This window comes from Lipotes vexillifer, unplaced genomic scaffold (genome assembly GCF_000442215.2).
Source record: "Lipotes vexillifer unplaced genomic scaffold, Lipotes_vexillifer_v1.1 scaffold121, whole genome shotgun sequence".
In the NCBI taxonomy this organism is placed as follows: domain Eukaryota; kingdom Metazoa; phylum Chordata; class Mammalia; order Artiodactyla; family Lipotidae; genus Lipotes; species Lipotes vexillifer.
The window spans coordinates 971,961-995,182 of record NW_006773122.1 but is presented as its reverse complement, the minus strand read 5'-3'; the positions used below and the strand labels follow the sequence as shown (position 1 = coordinate 995,182).

Genomic DNA, 23,222 nt, shown 5'->3' with positions numbered 1-23,222 from the left:
CCCGTGTCCCCTGCATCGGCAGGCGGACTCTCAACCACTGCGCCACCAGGGAAGCCCCGTATTACTTTTTAAAAGTAAAAATAACAAACTCTATCAGACTTATATCCAGTAAGAGCTACAAGGAACTGAACCAGAACAGAGGGTATAAACAAAGGAGATGCGTAACCTCAGTGTTTTCCAGTTCTTCACATACCATCACCCCTACCCCACCCCACCCCGCCAAAAAAAAAAAAAAAAAAAAAAAAACCACTGAGGGGAAATCAGCCCCTGATCTCAGCCCATAATCCTGCTCTCTCACTCTGGGGTCACAGGAGACATGTGACACAGCACGGAGAACAGAGGTTTGGAGTCAGAGAGACAGACCTGGATTCAAGTCCGTATTGTCACTTACCAGCTATGTGACCTTGGGCACGTTGCTCATCTCTGAATTCAAGCTTATCTTAAGTACAGAACTGGGGCTTTCCCCTTCCTGCCTTGGAGAGTTGGAGGATGAGACCCAACTTAAGTCAAGGCCAGGCCAGAGATGTGTTCTCAGTAAATGGTGGCATTCAGTGTGTTACGGGGACATTCTGAGGGCAGGGCTTTGTCATGTTTACCCATGTGTCCCCACTGCTTGAATACAAGTCCCCCAAACTACAGTCAGCAGACAGACGTGAGATGATGGGCTTGGGAGTGAAGAGCAGAGGGCAGTGATCTGCCTGTAACCGCAGGGAGCTGACAGCAGAGCCTGAGGAAACCCTGCTGTTTCCCTGACAACCAGGGGCCCTTTGGTACAAACTTGAGCTCTCCTCAGGAAACAGAAACTCCCCCGAGGGGGAGCGGGAACCCACATCTACCCTATGGTCTGGCCAGGAGCCAGCTCTGGGTTTCCCCAGGTCTGGGGGATGGTATGGGCAAAATACATGTGACACAGCAGGGAGAATATAGGTTTGGAGGGAGCTCCAAGGCCAGCAGAGAAAAAGGGACTGCATGAGGCCCAGGAAGTCAGCTGAGGCCCGTCACCTGCACCTCCAGCCTCGAAGCATTTTCCTTTGGCCTTGTTGCTGGAAACTTCAGCTGCTGGCGGCAGCCCAGGCCCATCTGGACGGCTCAGAGGAGGAGCCTCCAAGTCTTTGGGAAAATACTCTCAGCTCTGAGAGCAGTTTATATGTGCCTCTTGTGAGTGCACGTCTTGTGTATACATGGAAAGCAGACTTCCAGAACTAGATGTTCTGATTGCAGTTCAGGGGGGCCAGGCTCCCACAGCCCCTCCTCTGAGGTTTCAGGGAAGCTCTGGAGCTAATCACAGAGGCGCCATCTACCCTGGCTTTACGAGGGGCTCTGATCCCTCCCAGGGCGACCCAGACCACACTTCTCAGGTTGCCTGAATAAATGTTTTATATCCAATGTTTCAGAACCCCAGAGGGCCCTTAACAATTACTTCCAAGCCCCTCACTTTCTAGATGAAGGAAAGGCATCTCAGGGAGGATAAGTGACTTGCCAGGCCCAGACAATGGCTGACATCCCTGCATCCCACCCCCGGGTAATAACACGCTGGGACGTTAGGAAGAGGCCGAAGGAAAAGACCCAGGTTCCGGTTCCCAGCCTGCCCCACTGTAACCTCAGACAAGCCAGGCTGTCTCTCTAGACCTCAGTTTCTTCATCTGCACAATGTGGATAATATCACTCCCTCCTTGGGAAAACCCAGAGTGGATGTGAGAGGCTTTTGTAGGTATGAACCACGGATTTTCACAGCAAAATCTCAGAATAACAGTCCTAGGAGGGTTCTCCAAGGCCACAGGACTCCTTTCTATCCCCACCCCACCCCCAATAGGCAAGTTTCACCATCTTGGTTGAAATAGCTTCTCAAGACTGGCAGGTATGGCCGTTATAAACCAGTGTCTCTCTCCTCTCAGGAACCCTGAATCTCTTTGGACCTGGATTTCCATGAAGGCTCATCATGGCAGATCATTCCAGAAACCCATTTTCCAGAAACCCATTCAACGATAGAGCTGATGGTGGCCTTGTGCTGCTGTGGCCACCACCTGCCTCAGTCCTTTAGGCTGCAAGCAATCAGGACTCGCTCCAGAAGGAACACTCTGGCGTAGAGAAGACCAGGGCTGGCTCAACCACCACTGCCTAACTATAGCACTGGGGAAACCGAGAGCCAGACAGAAGGTCCTGTCCAAGTCCTGCAGAAGGACTGGGTCACAGCTCTGCTCCCCACCAATTAGTAATTTTGTAAGTTACCTAAAAACGAATCTCAATTTCCACATCTACAAGATGCATATGAAGTCCCAAACATTTACAAAGGAGGCAGGGTGGCATTGTAATAAAGAATGTGGGCTTTGCAGTCATGGCCTGAGTTCAAATCCTGACTGCTCATGACCTTGGGTGAGGTACATCATTTCTCTCTGACTCGGTTTCTTCATCTCAGAAATGATAATCTCATAAGGTTTTTGTGAAAATTCAATGAAGTAAGGCAGGTAAAATACTTAGCATGGTCAGGTTCAGAGTAAATGTTTAATAAATGGTAGCTTCTGTTATCATAATCACCGTTATTACAGCAGTGGTCTCCAAAGTGGGGTACTGGGCACAATGATCCATTGGGGTGCAGAATGAGAATATTACAACTTTCTAAATTGATCTTGCCCTTTCATGTTCCATTGTTGATGTTCGCTATACATATATAAAGTTAAAGATGCATATTAGGGCTGATAGAAGTACACAATCAAGAGTTTGGACTCGGGACTTCCCTGGTGGTACAGGGGTTAAGACTCCGCACTCCCAATGCAGGGGGCCCGGGTTCGATCCCTGGTCAGGGAACTAGATCCCACATGCATGCCGCAACTAAGAGTTCACATGATGCAACTAAGGAGCCCGCCTGCCGCAACCAAAAAAAAAAAAAAAAAGTTTGAACTCGATGGAATGAAGCAGAGGAAGGAGAAGAAAGAGGGGAGATGAAACACCGGCATAAAAAAAGCATTTCTGTTCTCAAAACGTAGCCTGTGGGCTTTGGTGGAACAGAGCGTACTTCTGAGAGGAGAGAGGAGATGTTGAGTATTAGGGGGTGAGATCAGGTGTGGAGGGTAACGGCAAATTGAGAAAAATTTTATAACCTGGAAGATCATGGAAAAAACAATCACCCAGACCTCTGCACCCCAGGAGTGCCGGAGGGACTCTGCCCACTCATCTCCAACGGCCCGGCTTCGATGCAGGCCCTCTGAGCTCCGCACTCACGGCCGCTGACACCCTTCCTGATTTGTCTGCCTTCGCCTTCCACCTCTTCACCCACTACCGCACCCTCTCCCCGCTAAACCAGGAATCTCTTCCACTGGCATTTTCTAACCAGCCTTCTAGCATCAAAACCAGTGCTTTTTCAATTCTGGCTTTATTAATACCACCTGGGGAGTTTTTCGAACTTAACAACACATAAGGCCACCCCCAGAGATTCAACAGGCCAGGGATGAAGCCCGGGCTTTGGTAATTTTTGAAAACTTTCCTAGGTGATTCTGCTAACTTTTCTAGGAAGCCAGGAGGGATTTCTCCCACCTCTGAACCACAGTGTGACTCTAAAACCATCTACTCGTGAGTGGCTTGGGTCAACCATTGTGGATTTATCATTCCTCAATTAGATGGAGGCTGCTTGTCTCCAAGGTATTGTGAGAAAAAAAAAAATCTGTAAAAATGCACGATAATTCTTAGAGACATGCTCATTCTGTCCCATCTGATAAAGGTTCAGTGGACTTCCCTTCCCTTGCCCCACCTCTGGTGGAAAAACAAGTTTGCCTCCACTTGTATATTCCTTTCAATATAAAGGCATCTGCTGATTCTCTTCTGAGCTGGTTCTAACATCTGCCTGGTCCAGTCACTGATTATTGAGTAGAATAAAATCTTTAGCGCATGATCATTTTTATATCTGAGGAATGATTTTACCTTTTCTTTAAAATTATTGTATATGCTTCCTTAATGTACCCTTACTACTAAGTGTGGTTCATAAGGATTGCTGAGTGAAAGGTACTGAGTGGTTTTCATGCTTTCTTTAGTGACTCCCTTGAAAAATCACAAAATAAAAAGGAATCACCTTGCCTACTGGTTTTCAGACTCATTATACAACCAGGAGAGGAAACAACCTGAGGGGTTAAGTAACTTGCCCAGCTCATAAAGAAAATTAGTGATTAAGCAGAGGCTCACTTTTCAAAACCTATTTATTGAGCGCCTCCTGCATGCCCATTGGCAGGAGTTGGGGGTAGAACAGACAATGAGACAGATGAATCTCCCACCCCAACGAAGCTGACAAATTTTTGTGCAGTGATCTGCAAATTTTTTTGATCCTATACACCACCAGTAACAAAAGATAAAAAAAAAAGATCATTCATCATGATAAACAAACATATACTTTTTTAAGCATAAGATTAAAAGCATATATAATAAGAAGTCTAACAGTTTCTTCCAGCATCCCAGAAAATCTTACTGCCTCCCAGGTTGTATGTAACCCCCTTTGGAGGTCCCTGGCCTACAAAATCTAGATCCTTCCCTTTCCCCTTTCCTGATGGCTCCTCCCCCAGTCTGCAAGGAGACACCAAAGACCAGCCCCTCCACCCTCCAGGACCTGCCTTTAATGAAGCCAGAGTAAATGCCATTCCTGGCCCTGTGCCCAGGCACACCCCCCAGCTCACAGCACTAGGGTTTCTTAGAGAGCAGAATCTTTCCCTCTCCTGACCCAGAATCATTGATCCTCAGGCAGGATAAGGCCCCAGGATATGGTCCAGGGGCCCTGGGTTTGGAGTTGGACTGGCCTGGGTTGGAATGCTCAGGTCACTTTTGTGAGAGATAGCAAAGCATAGTGTCTCCCAGTACAGAGGCAGGAGCCAGATTGCCTGAGATCAGAGCCTGACCTGTTATTTAGGAGCTGTGTGGCCTTGGGCACATACTTAACCTCAAATGTAAAATGGGGGATAAAAATTATGCTCACCTCAGAAGAGTTGTGGTGAACGTGAAAAGAATTAAGACATATCTAGTGCTCAGAAGACGCCCTGGCACACAGGACACCCTATGTAAGTGTTAACATTCTTTCTACCCTAAACTTTTGAGGGCTGAGTTTCCACATCTGCAAAATGGGCATGGTAACAGCATCTAACATAGGGTTCAGCCAAGGCGTGGTAAGTTAGAAGCGTTCAATAAATAACAGAAGTGACTATTTTACTACTATTTACAAGGACGCCCGTTTTGCAGATGAGGAACCTGAGGCTCGGATCACCTGCTTTCTCAAGTACCACACCCTTCTGTGGCACCACACCACAGAGCACTTGATTCTCTGGGCAGGGCACTCTACAGTTTACAAGGCACTTTTTCACATCTCCCATCTTATAATCTCATGAGGGGGCTATCAACCTCATCCTCATTTTACAGGTGGGGGGGATCTGAGGCTCTAAGAACCCAAGGACAGGCACTCCTCCTTAGCCAGTCTGGGGGTGGGGTGAGTGGGGAGGGTTCTCAACCCCAGGAGGAAAGGGAGTATGGCTGGATTCCAAATCAAGAAGTTTAAAAGGATGAATAAAGGCACCCTCACCCAAGACTTCCTCTCCTCGTTTGAGAGGGAGGTAGAGGGACATGCTTGCTTGAAAATCAGGGTAGAGACCACATCCTGTGCTTTGTCCCCACCCAGGAAGCATCTTGGAGGGGCTGGGTGGGGTGAGGCTGGTGACACTAATGGACCTCCCTGGAAAATTCTAGAATGGCCATGAAGAAAAGCCAGGCAACTCCAACCCATTTTACCAGCTGGGTGCCCTGGGCACAGCTCTTGTCCCTCTAGAGAGGCAGGCACTAAGGCTCAGAGGGGTAGGCGTGTCCCCAGGGCTCCATGTGGTTAGTGGCAGGGCAGAGGCTGGGACTGGGTGTGGCTGCAGCCTGGTGGCCCAGGGCTCCCTCTGGGTGCTGCAGTGCAGATGTTCCAGACGCTGGCGGCTACCCAACACTGCAGAGCTCCCCGACCCTGTCCCAGAACAAGCCCCAAGAGGCCAGGTCCCTGACTTCCCAGGCACAGCCCCCTCCTCTGTACATCCACATCCACAGTCTGCCCCAGCAACAGCTGTGACCCTTACCCAGAAACCACAAATATTTTCTGTATCCCAGCAGCCCGCGCCTCGGGAACAAGGAGCGGAAGGCAAAGAAAGATGGCTGAGTGATTGTCACAGCTGCATAGGGGGATAGAGGCCTCTGCCCCACCCTACTCCCACAATCCTAAATCTTAGAACAGTTGAATCCTAGAACGCCAGCACTGCAAGGGGCAGCCAGTTCAGCAGACTTCACCACAGAATGGTAACTAAAGCACAGAGAAGGAAGAGGCTTGCCCAAGGACCCCTGGCACCTGGAACTGTGACCCAGTTTTCCACTGGCCCCTAGGCCAGTGCCCTCTGCCATGGCACAGGGCCTGCCAGCCAGAGGGGCAGGGTCCATGGCAGCTGAAGCTGAGCAGTCATTCACCTCCAAAGGGAGGGCTAAGCAGGTCACGATATCCTATTTGGGTCAGTGGGGCGGGCAATTTAAGGTGTGTTTTGGGTAGAGGGGAGGAAGGGGAAGTGAGGGAAAAGGGCAGACCAGGGAAACCAGAGTTCTTTTACAAACCCAGGAGCCGTATGTCCAAATTTGGAATTGTCGGAGAAGACCCACCAGAGTTTAGAGAAAAGGAGGGGGAGGGAGGAAGCAAAGGGTGGATCCTCCCAAAGGACCCCACCCCGCCCCCACCCCCATCCCCTTGCACGGCCTAGCTGCTAGGCCAGGCTTCCCAGGCCTGTAATCAAGACTTCCAAACCTGTAATCATTCCTTGCAGCTGACAGATAAATCAATTTTCACAGCCATTGTTTCCTCTGAGAGGCTGGGTTTATCAGCTCTGGACTTGGGGAAGGAAACTGACGCTCAGAAAGGGAAAGCTACGGATTCAAGGTCACACTGCACGTTGTTGGTGGAGCTGAGATTCCGACTCAAGGTATTTCACGCCCATGCTCGCATCTGCGGGGTCATCTGAAGCCCCCAAGCTTTGGAAAGGCCGAAACTGGGCTGAGGGGGCGCAGGAAGAAGGGTGGGGTCTCTGGCCCATCACAAGGCCCGTGGAGCCCAGCTGGGAGCCTCCTTTAGAGGCGAGGAGTGGCCCCAAGAGGGCGGGAGGGTCCACTGGGGCCCTGAGGTGTGGACAGCCGGTCCCCCATCAGTCTGCACACAAAGAGCCCTGCCCCAACAACCACCATTTCAGGTGCAGCGCAGGGTCCGACTCTTCATGCCCTCAGTCTTCGGCTTCAGCTCCACCCTTCCCTGCGGGTCCATCCCCTGTCCAGCTGTCTCCAACCCCGGGCCTTCAGAGTCGCTTTAGTCACGCAAAGCACGGCCAGCAGCTTGCGTGGCCCCGGCCCAGATGCCCCCCGCCCCTCCACCACACCCTCTGCAGAGCCGGCCCTCCCCTCGCCTCCCTTCGCCTCCCCTCCTTTCTCTTCCCTTCCCTCCCGCAGCCCGCCCGCCGTCCGCCTCCGCTTCCCCGCCTGCGGCAGTGGATTTGCCCCACTATGCTGCACAGACGCGCCCTGCCCGCGACACACTCGGGTTCCCGCGCCCTCGGGTTCCCGGTCCCCGCGGCCCCCACCTCCTGCGCCCCTCCCCGGAGCCGGCGGCAGGCGTGGGTCAGCGACGACTGGGCATTTATGGCTCGCCCCCCGCATCCCTGAAGCCCGCCGGAAGGGGTGGGGGTCCACTGGAGCGATCCCGTCTCCTACCTCAAACTACTCACCGCGCGGCGGAAGCCTCCTGTAGCGGACGGACAGACGAGCAGGCGGACGCGCGGACGCGGAGCTCGCTGGGTCAGAGCCCGTTAGCAGCAGCAGCCGCAGCGCAGGGGCGGGCCGGGAGAACAGTCCTCGGCTCCCGGGCCGGACACGTGGCGCGCGGGGCCCAATCGGGCTCGTCCCGCCTCCCGCCTTCCCCCCACCCCCCCTCCAAGTTCATTCGCTCCGGGAATCTTAGAATGTCACCAGCCGGGAGGGGCCTCGCCAGGAAAAACTCGCTGAGGGGGCGCAGGAAGAAGGGTGGGGTCTCTGGCCCATCACAAGGCCCGTGGAGCCCAGCTGGGAGCCTCCTTTAGAGGCGAGGAGTGGCCCCAAGAGGGCGGGAGGGTCCACTGGGGCCCTGAGGTGTGGACAGCCGGTCCCCCATCAGTCTGCACACAAAGAGCCCTGCCCCAACAACCACCATTTCAGGTGCAGCGCAGGGTCCGACTCTTCATGCCCTCAGTCTTCGGCTTCAGCTCCACCCTTCCCTGCGGGTCCATCCCCTGTCCAGCTGTCTCCAACCCCGGGCCTTCAGAGTCGCTTTAGTCACGCAAAGCACGGCCAGCAGCTTGCGTGGCCCCGGCCCAGATGCCCCCCGCCCCTCCACCACACCCTCTGCAGAGCCGGCCCTCCCCTCGCCTCCCTTCGCCTCCCCTCCTTTCTCTTCCCTTCCCTCCCGCAGCCCGCCCGCCGTCCGCCTCCGCTTCCCCGCCTGCGGCAGTGGATTTGCCCCACTATGCTGCACAGACGCGCCCTGCCCGCGACACACTCGGGTTCCCGCGCCCTCGGGTTCCCGGTCCCCGCGGCCCCCACCTCCTGCGCCCCTCCCCGGAGCCGGCGGCAGGCGTGGGTCAGCGACGACTGGGCATTTATGGCTCGCCCCCCGCATCCCTGAAGCCCGCCGGAAGGGGTGGGGGTCCACTGGAGCGATCCCGTCTCCTACCTCAAACTACTCACCGCGCGGCGGAAGCCTCCTGTAGCGGACGGACAGACGAGCAGGCGGACGCGCGGACGCGGAGCTCGCTGGGTCAGAGCCCGTTAGCAGCAGCAGCCGCAGCGCAGGGGCGGGCCGGGAGAACAGTCCTCGGCTCCCGGGCCGGACACGTGGCGCGCGGGGCCCAATCGGGCTCGTCCCGCCTCCCGCCTTCCCCCCACCCCCCCTCCAAGTTCATTCGCTCCGGGAATCTTAGAATGTCACCAGCCGGGAGGGGCCTCGCCAGGAAAAACTCCGTCTCTGCTCAGACCCCAGACCTGCGACCTGAAGAGGGGAGGAGGATTTGGCCAAGGTCACTCGGCCGTTCAGGGCTGGAAGTCAAAGCTCTCGACTCCAGTTCTGGACACTGTCCCCAGATTCCTACTGCTCACCAAAGATTTGTTGAGAAACAGAACCTCGAGGCTTGACAAAATTAAGGCCAAGCACTTAATCTGCCTGATCAGATTCTGTCCCTCCACAGCCCCTTCAGGTCTGTGACATTACTTAGCCACTTTCCAGAGGAGAGCCCAGAGAAGCCCAGTTTTTAAACGAAGGTCACACAGCTAGTAAGTTGTGGAGCCGGATTCAAACCTGTGCAAGGTGACTCCAGAGGGGCGCTTGCTCTAGCTTGGCTCAGGAGAGTGCATAGTCCAGAAGAAAGGGAGACAGACCAGCAGTTATAATCCGGGGCTGTGGGGAAAACCATAGAATAATAAAAAAGTGATAAACTCTTTGGGAATCCAGAGGAAACTGAGAATGACTGTCCCCCAGGGGATTTGTAAAGACTTCCTGGAGGAGGTGATGCTGCAGTGAAATCAGTAGTACTTCCCACCCACCCACCCCTTAGAAATTCTGCTTTGATGGAAAGATGGTAACCCTGGGCTGCTGAGTCTTCATAGGCAAGACTCTTAGATGCTCTGATTTTCAATTTGCTCAACCAAAAGATAGGGATAATCAAAGCTCTTTCCAAAGGCTGTCTTCAACCTCTCACTAGTTAGAGAACTCTAAGCGTTTTTAGCAAGGGGACCTAGTATGTTCTTTCATCTATATATCCCCCCAACATTTATTGAGTACCTGCTGCATGCTGGGCACTGAGCTGGGAGACCGAAGTGAGCAAATGGGAAATGCTGCCTAGACCTGCCTGCATGGAGCTTCCACTCTTATGGAAGACAGATGGTTAGGTCTTTGTTACAATAAGGTTTAGGCAGTCGTAATCTGGAAACTATAAAGTGCTATGATGGCCACAGCAGATGGATCCCACCTAACCTAGACCTTTGAATGAGAGTAGTGTTGTGACCAAAAGATGAATGGAATCCAGTAGGAGACTAAGAAGAAATTAAAATAGATAAATAAATAAATAAAGTAAGTAATTACCTTAAGATGAGATCTGCTGTTAGTATTAAATAGAAGTGTTACTGAACACAAGTTCATGTGTCCGAAGTAGAATGACACCAAACACAGTGAAACGTCGGAGTTGGAGCAGAGAAAGGTTTATTGCAGGGCCAAGCAAGGAAAATGGTGGCTCATGCTCAAAATCCCCAAACTCTCCAATTGTTTGGGGGGGAAAATTTTTAGTAGGCAAAACTTGGGGTGAGGGCTGCAAGGTGTGTGACTTTCTTCTGATTGGTTAGTGGTGAGGTAACAGGGTGGTTCCAGGAATCTTGTGCTCAGGCTGAAGTTACCATCCTCCTCCTGGGTGGCGGCCTTAGTTCCTGCAGAAGAACTCAAAGATATTGTTATGAGGGACTTCCCTGGTGGCGCAGTGGTTAAGAATCCGCCTGCCAATGCAGGGGACATGGGTTTGAGCCCTGGTCTGGGAGGATCCCACATGCCGCGGAGCAACTAAGCCTGTGCGCCACAACTACTGAGCCTGCGCTCTAGAGCCCGTGAGCCACAACTACTGAGCCCGCATGCCTAGAGCTGGTGCTCCACAACAAGAAAAGCCACCGCAATGAGAAGCTTGCACACTGCAACAAAGAGTAGCCCCCGTCTCTGCAACTAGAGAAAGCCTGCATGCAGCAATGAAGACCCAACGCAGCCAAAAATAAACAAATTTATTTTTAAAAAAGAAAAGATATTGTTATGTATATTTCTTCAGGAAGAACCAGGACCCTGACCCAAGGCTGCACTGTTTCTTCACTGCTCCTCCCTTGTTTCTGCATTCCCTCCCTTCCCTCATTAGCAACTGTTTGAACCTGCTTCTAAATAAACCCTGTTTTCTACAAACAAGAAATGGGGACACAGAAAGGATTTGTACCTGGGAGCCCCACAGGGTCCTGCTTGGCTTCAGAAGCAACACCTTCTGAGATAGGATATGAGGAGGCTGGCCCCAGCAAGGATAGAGGTGAGGTTTCCTCAAGCATCATAATAGTATATGCTATTTATTGAGCATTTTGTATGAGCCAGGCACTGTTGTAAGTGCTTTACTTGCAATGTCACATTGAATCCTCACAATTCATTAGTAAATATTTATTTAGCACCTACTGCATGCCAGGCACTATTTTAGGAGTTTTATCAGCAAACAAAATGAAGATCTCTGCCCTTATGGAATCTGCATTCCGGCAGAGGGAAGATAGACACACAATAAGTAAACATGACAATACGTTAGAAGGTGACAAGTGGTGTGGACAGTAAGAAGAAGCAGCAGATGACGTGTCCCAGGATGATATGGGAAGTTGCAGTATTATGTAGGGTGTTCAGCAGAGGCCTCAATGAGAGGGTGAGATTTGAACAAAGACATGCAGGAGGTGAGGAAGGTAGCAGAGCTGATGAGAGATCTGTGGGAAGAGTGTTTTAGGCAGAGGAAACAGCTGGAACAAATGTTCCAGGAATATTGAAGGAACAGCAAGGAGGCCAGTGTGGCTGGAGTGGAGTGAGCCAGAGGGAGAGTAAGGGGGCAGGAAGGTAGTGAGGGGACAGGGATGGGCAAGGGGGTGAGAAGACGTAGCTCTTAGGTCTAAAGGCAGGAGCAGAGAGACGTCCCAGCTATAGCAGAGACAGAAATTTACCCTTCATTTGCCTTTTGTTCCATTTGGTCCCTCAGTGGATTGGATGATACCTACCCCGTTGGTGAGGGCAAGCCTCTGTATTCAGTCTACTGAATCAAATGCTAATCTCTTAGCGAATCAAATGCTAATCCTCACAGATACACTCAGAAATGTTTTACCTAGCTCTCTGGGCAGAGCAATGTGAAAGGAAAATCTAAATGGACTTGGTATTGTTAAGAGAGCTCTCTAAATATGGAGCCTGGAGGTCATTGAGGAAGTGTGACTTATGCTTGTCTTAGCCTAGTTGGAATCTGATCTTTTGACTTATTGTTCTCCAGAATATCTATTGTCATCCAGAGCCTGGTACTCAAAGTACTCATCAGACCCTTACCCTAAAACAACTCATAATAGCCATCCCTTAAGGACAAATATTTACTTTCTTATGTCAGAGTCCAGCCTCATGGCTGTCTTTTTTTTTTTTTAAATACAAGTGCAATTTTCCCTTTTTTTTTTTTTTTTGGCTATACCACATGGCTTGCAGGATCTTAGTTCTCTGACCAGGGATTGAACCCACGCCCTTGGCAGTGAAAGCGTGGAGTCCTAACCACTGGACCGCCAGGGAATTCCCAGCCTCACCGCTTTTGCCTTTATAAGCCCTGATTCTTTCTCTTCCTTGGAGCACTCTTTCAGTTATACTGGAATCTGTGTCTCCCAAATTGCAGTTCTGAAGACCAAATAAACTCTCTTCTTATCTGCAGCCCTTCTGCATGTCTTTGGTTGACCTGGTGTCAGACAAATGGGATACAGAGTGACCTGCCTCCTCCCTAACTCCAGCATCACTATGATGGGAATAAGGTACATACAAGAGTCCTTTGTGCTCTGTTGTTTCTTAGGTGGTCCTGGCTCATAGTGGTAAATTCTGTACCTGAACCTCCCACCTTGGCAGAAGTTCTACTCTATTTGGGTATCCTCTGTGCTGGCTTCTGTTTTCAGGACTTTGTTTCCCATTTTGGTCTGGTGACTAATCACTCTTAGAAAAATGGAAAATTCACTCTCTAAGGGTAAGGCTGTAGAGCAGCCCCTTTCTGGAACTCCTGTTGGATTTATGTGTAAAAACTATGTATCTTAGTTCTGCAAGTATTGATCTTACTGGACTATGATTACCTGGGATGATTTACAATTAAATTGGCCAAACTGGGTCTCACTTGAAATTTCTAAATTAGTTTATCTGCACAGTTAATTAGAAAAAGGAGGTAAGACAACAAATAATGGGAAGCCTATTTCAATTGGTACTGGAAGCCTCGAAACATCATAATGAATCCACGGTTGCTTCCCTCAGAGAAACTCCCAATTATCTCAAAGGATTTCCACGTTGGAAAAATCCTCTGAGGCTGCTGAGAGCTCTCTCTCCGGCTTCCTCTGTTCCTCCCTGTTCCTCTGAATATCTACCACGATGCCCTCCTCCCTGCTAGCCATCTCACTCTGAACTTCCTTTTATTTTTTTAACACTGAGATTTATCCCCTGCAGAAGGCTAGCCATATTGACTTTTCTGTAATGACAGCCCCCCCTTTTTTTTTTTTTTTTGCGGTACGCGGGCCTCTCACTGTTGTGGCCTCTCCCATTGCGGAGCACAGGCTCCGGATGCACAGGCTCAGTGGCCATGGCTCACGGGCCCAGCCGCTCCGTGGCATGTGGGATCTTCCCGGACCGGGGCACGAACCTGTGTCCCCTGCATCGGCAGGTGGACTCCCAACCACTGTGCCACCAGGGAAGCCCTCTGACAGCCCCTTTTAAAACCAGATATAATGCTTTTAGATGGGTGGGTCAACCTACAATGTCATTTAAGTTACATCTTACAGATCTTTGCACAACTGTAAATGCAGCTCTAGAGACAGGTCAAATGCTATCCATTCTTTTTCATGGATCCCAAAACCTCCCCTTTTATCTCAAAAGGCTTGTAACCTCTCTGGGAACTCTTACCTAGGCCATCTCCAATTTCCAAGACAGGAGGGGAAAAAAAAAAGGAAAAGAGGCCTTTTTAAACACAAACTGCCTAAAGGACACTCTTGCCCAAATAGCCTCCTTAAAATTGCTTGTCAAGGGCACATACAGATCTTAAAACTCTTCTCTACAAATAGTGAAAGACTTTAGTTGTCTGAGTGAGTAGGCAATTTATTCCAACTGTTATTTATAAGCTAGTGAGGTGTTTTTCATTTTATTTTTTTTGTGATATGTGGGCCTCTCACTGTTGTGGCCTCTCCCGCTGCGGAGCACAGGCTCCGGACGCGCAGGCTCAGCGGCCATGGCTCACGGGCCCAGCCGCTCCGCGACATGTGGGATCTTCCCGGACCGGGGCACGAACCTGTGTCCCCTGCATCGGCAGGCGGACTCTCAACCACTGCGCCACCAAGGAAGCCCTAAGCTAGTGAGTTTTTTTGGTTTTTTTATTGAAGTATAATTGATTTACAGTGTTGTGTTAGTTTCAGTTGCACAGCAAAGTGATTCAGTTATATATTCTTTTTCAGATTCCTTTCCTTTATAGGTTATTACAAGTTATTGAATATAGCTCCCTGTGCTGTACAGTAGGTCCTTGTTACTTATCTATTTTAGTTTTTAAAAATTTTTATTTTATTTTATTATTTATATTTGGCTGTGTTGGGTCTTCGTTGCTGCGGGTGGGCTTTCTCTAGTTGCGGAGAACGGGGGCTGCTCTTTGTTATGGTGTGCAGGCTTCTTATTGCGGTGGCTTCTCTTGTTGTGGAGCACGGGCTCTAGGAGCATGGGCTGTAGGATCGCGGGCTTCAGTAGTTGTGGCTCGTGGGCTTAGTTGCTCTGCAGCATGTGGGATCTTCCTGGACCAGGGCTGGAACCTGTGTCCCCTGCATTGGCAGGAGGATTCTTAACCACTGCACCACTAGGGAAGTCCCTATCAATTTTATATATAGTATTCTGTATCCGTTAATCCCAAACTCCTAATTTATGCCCCCCCTTCACCTTTGATAACCATAGGATTTATCTCTATGTTTGTGAGTCTGTTTCTGTTTGGTAAATAAGTTCATTTGTATCTTTTTTTAAGATTCTACAAATAAGTGATTTTATATATTTGTCTTCCTCTGTCTGATTTACTTCACTAAGTATAATAAACTCTATAAATTAGTGAGTTTTATACCTAGTAATATAATCAGTATTATACCTGATTCATGACTAAAGTTTTAAAATGAAAACTATGAGATCTTTGTGTCTATTTGTATATATATCTATGTATGCACATTATAGATAATGGTTTTTTCTACCTTCACATGGTGTTGCTAAAACTAATTTGTAAAAGAACTCTATTTAATTGGCTTAAAACAAAAAAGCAGTATATAAATTGAGTATACTCGCCAAAATATAACAGAAACTAAGCCAAATGTTTTTCAAGTTCACATGATCTAGGATTAATCTACAGTAAATAAAGCTAATTTAACTTTGTTGTTTTAATTAATACAGATGGGTCTTTAGAGTTATCAACATTAAGTACAATACTTTTATTGTATGTAGATTTACTAAAAGTCAAATAAGTTCATGTTATCTCTGTTACAAAATTTGTCAGCAAGAATAATAACTTGGTATGGTAAAATTTTCTTAAGTAAATGTAAATGTGATAAGAGTTTAGGTGAACTCTTTAAAAATAATTATGTTTTATGGTATGTCTACCTAGAAATAATTTCCTTAAATCTTTTTGGGAACTTGAAACCGTAGAGTTTTGCTAAATTAAGTTAAATGATGGAAATTTATTGAATATCTAGATCAATCCCAAATAAAAAAGATACTGAGACATTAATTACTGAGCATAGGCATCCTTTAATAAAGATGTTTGGAACTATTAGTAAATATCTTTGGTGCCATGCTGAGAAAATTTTCTATGAGAAAGCACATGTTTCTAGAAATTATAAAAAGTATTTATAAGTTTGCCAATCTACAGAATACTAATGTAAACGTTCATAATTGCTTACTTCTTAGTTTTCACTAAAAATTAAGGTTTTTAAGGGTTAAGAATTTTAATTAATATATGTAATTAAAACTACTGAAATTAATAAGGAAAACATCTTTGTATGCAAGGGATTTTTTTTTGTAAAGGTGTAAGGAATGGAAATGCATTTTGTTAAGGGAAAAGAAGGTGATTTTGTCTTAAAGCTGGTTATTTCTAAATGGGAAAGAAAACAAGGGACAAATAAAATGGATATAGAAGGTTATAAAAGATTTACGAAAAAAGGAATCTTGAGGAAAAACTTTTTGTCTGATCGGGACTGGCTAAAATTGGAATAAATTTAATTAAATGAATGCATTTTAATACCAAAAGTAAGCTGGTGCAAAATTTAAATTTGGTTTTTCTGTCTGTTAAAAGGACAGCTTTTTCCTATTGGTCTGCTCTTGATAATAAGAGATTATAAAAGGTAGATCTTATGCTTTGCCAAAATTACACCTTATTTTCTATGTTGTCTTTATCAGGTCTTTAATTACTTAAGTAAACCTAGTCTTCTCGATATTAAAAAAGCTAAGTTTTGCTCAGAACTATATAACCTTCTATGTTTGCCTATGAAGTCTTTGTTATTTTGTTTAAATGGATAGCTAAGCATATTTTCACAGTGACCTATGATCCTGTTTGACCAAGTGTTTTGAAAACTTTTGATATTTTTGACTAACTTTCCAAAATTGGATTCTAAATGAAGTCTTTTTGACTTAGAACTAACTCTGAGATTTGAAATATTTCAGAGGGCCCCTAAAATGTACCAAAGATTTGTTCTCTCTCCTTGTAAAAAGGGAGATGTTAAACTAATTAGGCTTATTTGATATGTTACATTACATGGGAAGCATTGTTTCCTGTGCTGTGAAGACTTAGTGGATTGTTGGGGGTATGGACCTGATAGGAATGGGCTGAGGATAACAAGTATTAGCTACTTATTCCAGGAGCTTTGCTGCAAAGGCCAGCAAAGAAATGGGGCAGTGTCTGGCAGGGGGACAGGGATGAGAGGAGGGTTTTTGTTCATTTGTTATTTTAAGATTGGAGGCATCACAGCGTATTTGTGTGCTGATGGGAATGATCAGATAGAGGGGGGCAACACGGATGATGGAGAAAGAGTGGGAACTAGTGTACAAGTGTGGGAGCTAGTTAGTATCCTTAATTCGCAGTAAAGTTAACTGAAGTTCAGAGAAATCATGGCCTTTGCCCAAAGTCAGCCCAAGGGACTAAGGGCAGGAGTGAAAGTCAGATCCCCTTAACTGCAGAGCCCAGGGCCTTATTCCCTGAGCTATAGAAAAAAGTCTAATATACCCCTGATTTTTTTGAGCTGATCATCTCATTTCTGGGAATGAGTCCTAAGAAAATAGTCCTAAGAAATTAGTCCTAAGAAAATAGTTTGAAATACAGGGAAAGCTTTTTTAGGCCCAACAATGTATTTTTTAACTGCAAAAAGGAAACACTAAACATCCAGGGGCTGGAATAGCAGATAAGCACATGTCACACAGCCTCACTGGCTGGTGGAAACAAAGCCTGGAAGGAGAGACAAAGGATGGCTATGATAGGAAGAGAGAGCAGGCTAAGATGATTTCATCTTTTTGGCACTGACCCAAGCCCCTTCCTCCATGGGGTGGCCCTTCCAAAAGTGTTTGTAAGAGAGACTATGGTGCTGTGATGCGTACCAGAACAAGGGACTGGGCTTCCAGATTGTCTCACTTCCCTTAGCTGGGCTGTGGTTTCTGCGGTTTAAGAAAGGAGTTCAAGATCTCCTGGCTGCCAGCTGGGGAAGCTGGAAACAGTCAGATACTGTCACCTACTGGCAGTTCCCAGTTCTGCCAGCCGCCATCCGGAGAGGATGCCCAATGTTGGGTGTCCCCAAAGATGGGTCTCACTTTATTTTATTTAAAAATTCTTTTTATTTTTGGCCGTGCCATGCAGCTCGTGGGGTCCTAGTTCCCCGACCAGGGATTGAACAGTTTCAGGCCCTGGGCAGTGAAAGTGCAGAGTCCTAACCACTGGACCGCCAGGGAATCCCCGGGTCTCACTTTAAATTCACTGGAGAGGGACTTCCCTGGTGGCGCAGTGGTTAAGAATCTGCCTGCCAATGTAGGGCACACGGGCTCGATCCTTGGTCCAGGAAGATCCTGCATGCCGCGGAGCAACTAAGCCCGTGCGCCACAACTACAAAAGTCTGTGCCCTAGAGCCCGCGAGCCACAACCACTGAGCCGGCGTGCTGCAACTACTGAAGCCCACGCACCTAGAGACCGTGCTCTGCAACAAGAGAAGCCACCGCAATGAGAAGCCCACGCACTGCAAGGAAGAGTAGCTGCGATCGCCGCAACCAGAGAAAGCCCATGCACGGCAATGGAGACCCAATGCAGTCAAAAAAAAAAAAAATTTACTGTAGGAAGGGGCCCTAGTCTGTACTGTTCACATGGCCACCAGGAAGACCCTCTTTCCTCTATCACAATTCCTCTTAAGGCCTGTTTCAGGGGAATTCCATGGCAGTCCCGTGGTTAGGGCCCTGGTTCAATCCCTGGTTGGGAACTAAGATTCCACAAGCTGCACGGTGCGGCCAGAAGGAAAAAAACCAGAAAGGCCTGTTGCAATGTCTGGCATTTCTCCATAAGACTTGATGGTTGTTTCTGTCTATGGGAGAGCACATAAAGAGTTTCACTTGGCACAAAGCAGATTATTTTCTGCTATGGGGTCTTAGCAACGTGAGGACACTTAGTTTCGGGTAGGCATGTCACTTAGAGGATGAAGAGATGGAGAAGCAGTGTTCAAATGGAAGACAGGCTTAAAAATTATCATTATAGATAATCAAAAGGTGAAAAAAATTTAAGTCATAATTTTACAATCCAAATATGGCCTACATTATCACATCATTCTTTTTTTAAAATTTATTTTTGGCTGCATTGGGTCTTCATTGCTCTGCGTGGGCTTTTTCTAGTTGCAGCAAGTGGGGGGTACTCCCACTTGCCAATGCAGGGGACATGGGTTCGAGCCCTGGTCCGGGAAGATCCCATGTTCCGCGGAGCAACTAAGCCCATGAGCCACAACTACTGAGCCTGCGTGCCAGTACTACTGAAGCCCGCGCGCCTAGAACCCATGCTCCGCAGCAAGAGAAGCCACAGCAATGAGAAGCCCGTGCATCACAACAAAGAGTAGCCCCTGCTCGCTGCAACTAGAGAAAGCCTGCATGCAGCAACGAAGACCCAACGCAGCCAAAAATAAAAAAATAAATAAATTTAAAAAAATAAAATAAAATAAGCATAAAAGCCCGAGGGGTCTGGTTCCACCACATTCTAGCAGAGTGACCCTGAACCATTTAGTTATTTACTTTTCTGAGATTCTGTTTTTTCAGGTTGGAATTCACTGATATAATGATATAAATCATTTAGCAGCAATTAGCACTTAGTAATGAGACAATCAATATAAGCATTGTTATTATTTATTAAATGGATAGAGTCCTGGTCTATTAATAATAAGAGGTGAGAGCTAATCTGGCTGGGTCATATGACCTTGCACTGTAGTTTTTGTTTTGATAGAAGGGGATGGGAAGAAATGATCTCTTAAGATTCCCTTTGTTCTTATCTGTGATGCCTCTTAGTCTGTAACATTCTAAGACTCCATTTGCTGTCGAAGAATCTGTGTTTGTCTCAAGATTCTGTAATCCTGAGATCTTCTTTCTGGGATTCCAAGATCCCATGACTCACTCAAAATTCTACTGAAAGATTCCATTTGCATGAAACGAGAGCTCGTCTTCTAAGCCTGCCTGACTAGCTTACTGCTCTTGTGGGTTTCTCCTTATATAGCTGTTCTTCAGAAATTCCTTCCCAGTTCTTCCTCCAGAGCATTTTATATACCCCTCTCCATTGCCTCTCCTGGAATCCTGTGTTTTCCCATCAAAACAGGTCCCAGCTGGTATTTATCTATTTATTTGTGATTTTGGTTAATGTCTCCATTGCTTGGTAAAGTAGATTCTCAATACATATTTGATGAATGAAAAATAAATGAAAGAAGGAATCCTACAATTTAAAGATTTCATGAGTATTTAGTCCCAAGGTCTACCATTCCAGAAACTCCCCACCCTCCACCCCACCTGGGCTGACGCCTGGGGAGGGAGTGACCTTTCCAATTCCATGATGTTGCCTGGATCATTTGTGTCCTGCCCCCCTCTGCTCCCTGCCCTTCTGTCATTTGCCTCTTTGGGAGCCCTTGGATGAGAGAGAAGCCCTGGGCCATGTCTCCGCTATTGAAACCAGCCTGGAGCAGTTCATTCATTCATTCAGCAGATGTTTGTCTAGTGCCCACAAAGTGCGCAGCAGTGTGCTGGGGGGCTGGAACAAAGGGGGAGCAAAGCAGACCTGGTCCCAGCTTTCACAGAGCTCACGCCCTAGAGGGACAGAGGTGGACATTCATAGCACGATCACACAAATTATCATAAAGTTACAAACTTTATGGTAAGTGCTGTGGGACGGAGAGGAACAGGGCTCTCTGAGAGTGTGTAACAGCCTGTGGTCTAGACCCAGGATCTTGGGTGGATCCCCTATGCCCATTATCTGGGACACATGGCTGCGATCCTGGTGAAATCTCTCCCCTAGGGAATGGTCAGAGAGAACTTGAGTCCAAAGTAGTGACCTGCCCAGCTCCTAGCACCTTGCTTGAGAGCACTGTGCCCGTGAAGCTGGGAGCTAAACCATTACCTCTCAGAATCCTGCCCTTCCTTGCAGGACTCGGCCACTGAAAACAGAATACTAAAGCCCTGGAAGGCTGGAGCTCTAGGTGTCTGTCACCCTCTTGGAACAGACGGGGAAACTGAGGCCCAGAGGGAAGAGGCTGCTCACAGTCACACAGCAAGTGGCAAAGTGAAAACCGGACCCCAAGCCCCCCAGGCTCCCCATGCTCTGCTGTCCCCCAGCCCTCCATACTACCTCCCTCCTTCCAAGAATGATGGTTACGTTTGTACAGGGGGATCCTGTGTCAACCAAGAGACAGGAGGGTTTCTGCCATTCTGCCAGCTTACAAACAGCAGTTAGAATGTTGACCAAACTCTGCAGGAGAGCAAGAGCCCCAGGCTCCGTTCGGAGCGATCTGCGCTGCTGTGTTCACTTAGGTCACAAACATACATGAGTGAAAACCCATCCATGACATGCCTGTGTTGAATACCATTCTTTTCATTTCACAAACATTTTCTCGGAGTAAACGTAGTGATGTGAGCCTTGAAACGCTAGCTCTTGCTCATTGCAGCATGGTTTCCTGTAGCAAAGAAAAAGGAAACAACCTCTGAAACAGCCTAATTAACATCCCGTGGTAAGGGAATGGATGGATGGTGTAGAACCAAGGCATCGGACACTATGTAGCACTTTACAAGTACAGAGGTAGGTCTACACAGGGGCCTGCAGCACGTTGTTTTGTTAAAAAAACTGGAAAGCAAGTTTAAGAAAAATATGTACAGTGTAAAACTACGTACAGAAAAAAAACAACAGCTCATAAATCAATCCTGTATTCTTCTACGGATTCACACGTGCTTATATAAATGCAGGAAAAAATCTGGAAAAACACACACCAAGGCAATAAATAACCTCTTAGGCAAGGGGAGGGGGGCCATGTGTCGGGGGGAAGGGCTGGTCAAATGAAACCTCATCGGTAATTTTTTTTTGAGAATGAATTTTATTTACATATTATTTACTTAGATAAAACTATGTTTTAGAAATACCATACTTTATTTTTTATTTTTATTTTATATTGGACTATAGTTGATTTACAATGTTGTGTTAGTTTCAAGTGTACAGCAAAGTGATTCAGTTATACATGTACATGTATCTATTCTTTTTCAGATTCTTTTCCCATTTAGGTTATTACAAAATATTGAGCAGAGTTCCCTGTGCTGTACAGTACTAAGTCCTTGCTGGTTATCTATTTTATATACAGTAGTGTGTATATGTCAATCCCAAACTTCTAATTTATCCCTCCCCCCACCTTTCCCCTTTGGTAAATTTGTTTTCTAAGCCAGTGAGTCTGTTTCTGTTTTGTAAATAAGTTCATTTGTATCATTTTTTTATATTCCACATATAAGTGATGTCATATATTTGTCTTTCTCTGACTTACTTCACTTAGTATGATAATCTCTAGCTCCATCCATGTTGCTGCAAATGGCATTAAGAAATAACATCCTTGGGTTTCCCTGGTGGCGCAGTGGTTGAGAGTCCGCCTGCCGATGCAGGGGACACGGGTTCGTGCCCCGGTCCAGGAAGATCCCATGTGCCGCGGAGTGGCTAGGCCCGTGAGCCATGGCCGCTGAGCCTGCATGTCCGGAGCCTGTGCTCTGCAACGGCAGAGGCCACAACAGTGAGAGGCCTGCGTACCGCAAAGAAAAAAAAAAAAAAGAAATAACATCCTTTAGAGCAAGGGTTGGCAAAGTTTTCCTGCCAAGGGCAGCAGTAAATATTTTAGGATCTGTGGGCCACATGTGCTGTCATAAGTGCAAACACAGCCCTAGACAGTACATACAAGAAGGATTGTGGCCGTTTTCAAATACGACTTTATTTATGGACACAGAAATTTGAATTTCACATAATTTTCACGTGTCACCAAATATTTTCTTTAACCATTTAAAATGTTAAAACCAGGGACTTCCCTGGTGGTGCAGTGGCTAAAACTCCACACTCCCAATGCAGGGGGTCCAGGTTCAATCCCTGGTCAGGGAACTAGATCCCACATGCATGCTGCAACTAAGAGTTTGCATGCTGCAACTAAGGAGGCCTGGATCCGCAACTAAGACCCAGTGCAACTAAATAAATAAATAAATATTTTTGGAAAATAAAATAAAAATGTTAAAACCATTCTTAGGTCACAGGCTCCCTAGAAGCCAGCAGCAGGCAGATCTGGCCCTGGGGCACTGGCCAAACCCTGCTCTAAGTCCAGTTCAAGCCTCTCCTTCCTACCACACTCATTTGTTTCGTCCTCAAATATTCCTGTCCTTCAGGCCCCCTCATGACCCTCCTGTGACCTGCAGTGGTCCCTCCGGCTGCTTCCCAGCTCTACCTGTCTGCCCTTGGGGACCTCCTCTCAGGGCCGCAGGGCTAGTTTTTCCTGAGCAGGGCTCTGAATGTCTCCATTCACCTTAGCAGGGGGAACCCAGAGAAAATAATTTTGTGTGGAGTCCACTGGAGAAGCCAGAACTTTGATTTGCCTTTGAAATTAGCCCCCCTTCTCTCCCATTCCCAGGGGTCCCTTGCCACTTCCCTGATCACACCCAGCTGGCACCAACCATCTCTCCCCTGCAGCCCCACAGTCTCATCAGCATCTCAGCTCCAGGTGGCTCCACCATGTACCCCAGAGCCCTCTGCTTCCTGTGCCTGCTCAGCTGAGTCATGTCAGGTATGGGCATCTTCTTCCATCTTGGCAGATCTTTTTCCTCCCTTGGGACTCTTGAGGACACCCCCCCCCCCCCTTTT

General features: G+C 47.6%; 1 protein-coding gene across 2 annotated transcripts in view; it reads right to left on the bottom strand.

Moving 5' to 3' along the window:
* Nucleotides 1-8,821, bottom strand: part of ANXA6 (annexin A6) — a 55,252-nt gene extending 46,431 nt beyond the window's left edge. The window contains exon 1 of one of the 2 annotated variants that reach the window (XM_007448032.1): nt 8,755-8,821. The gene's annotated coding sequence lies outside the window, so the exon portion shown is untranslated. Of the gene's footprint in view, nt 1-7,760; nt 7,956-8,754 lie in introns of those variants that run through there. The other variant, XM_007448031.1, reaches the window with a different exon arrangement.
* Nucleotides 8,822-23,222: the final 14,401 nt, after the last annotated feature.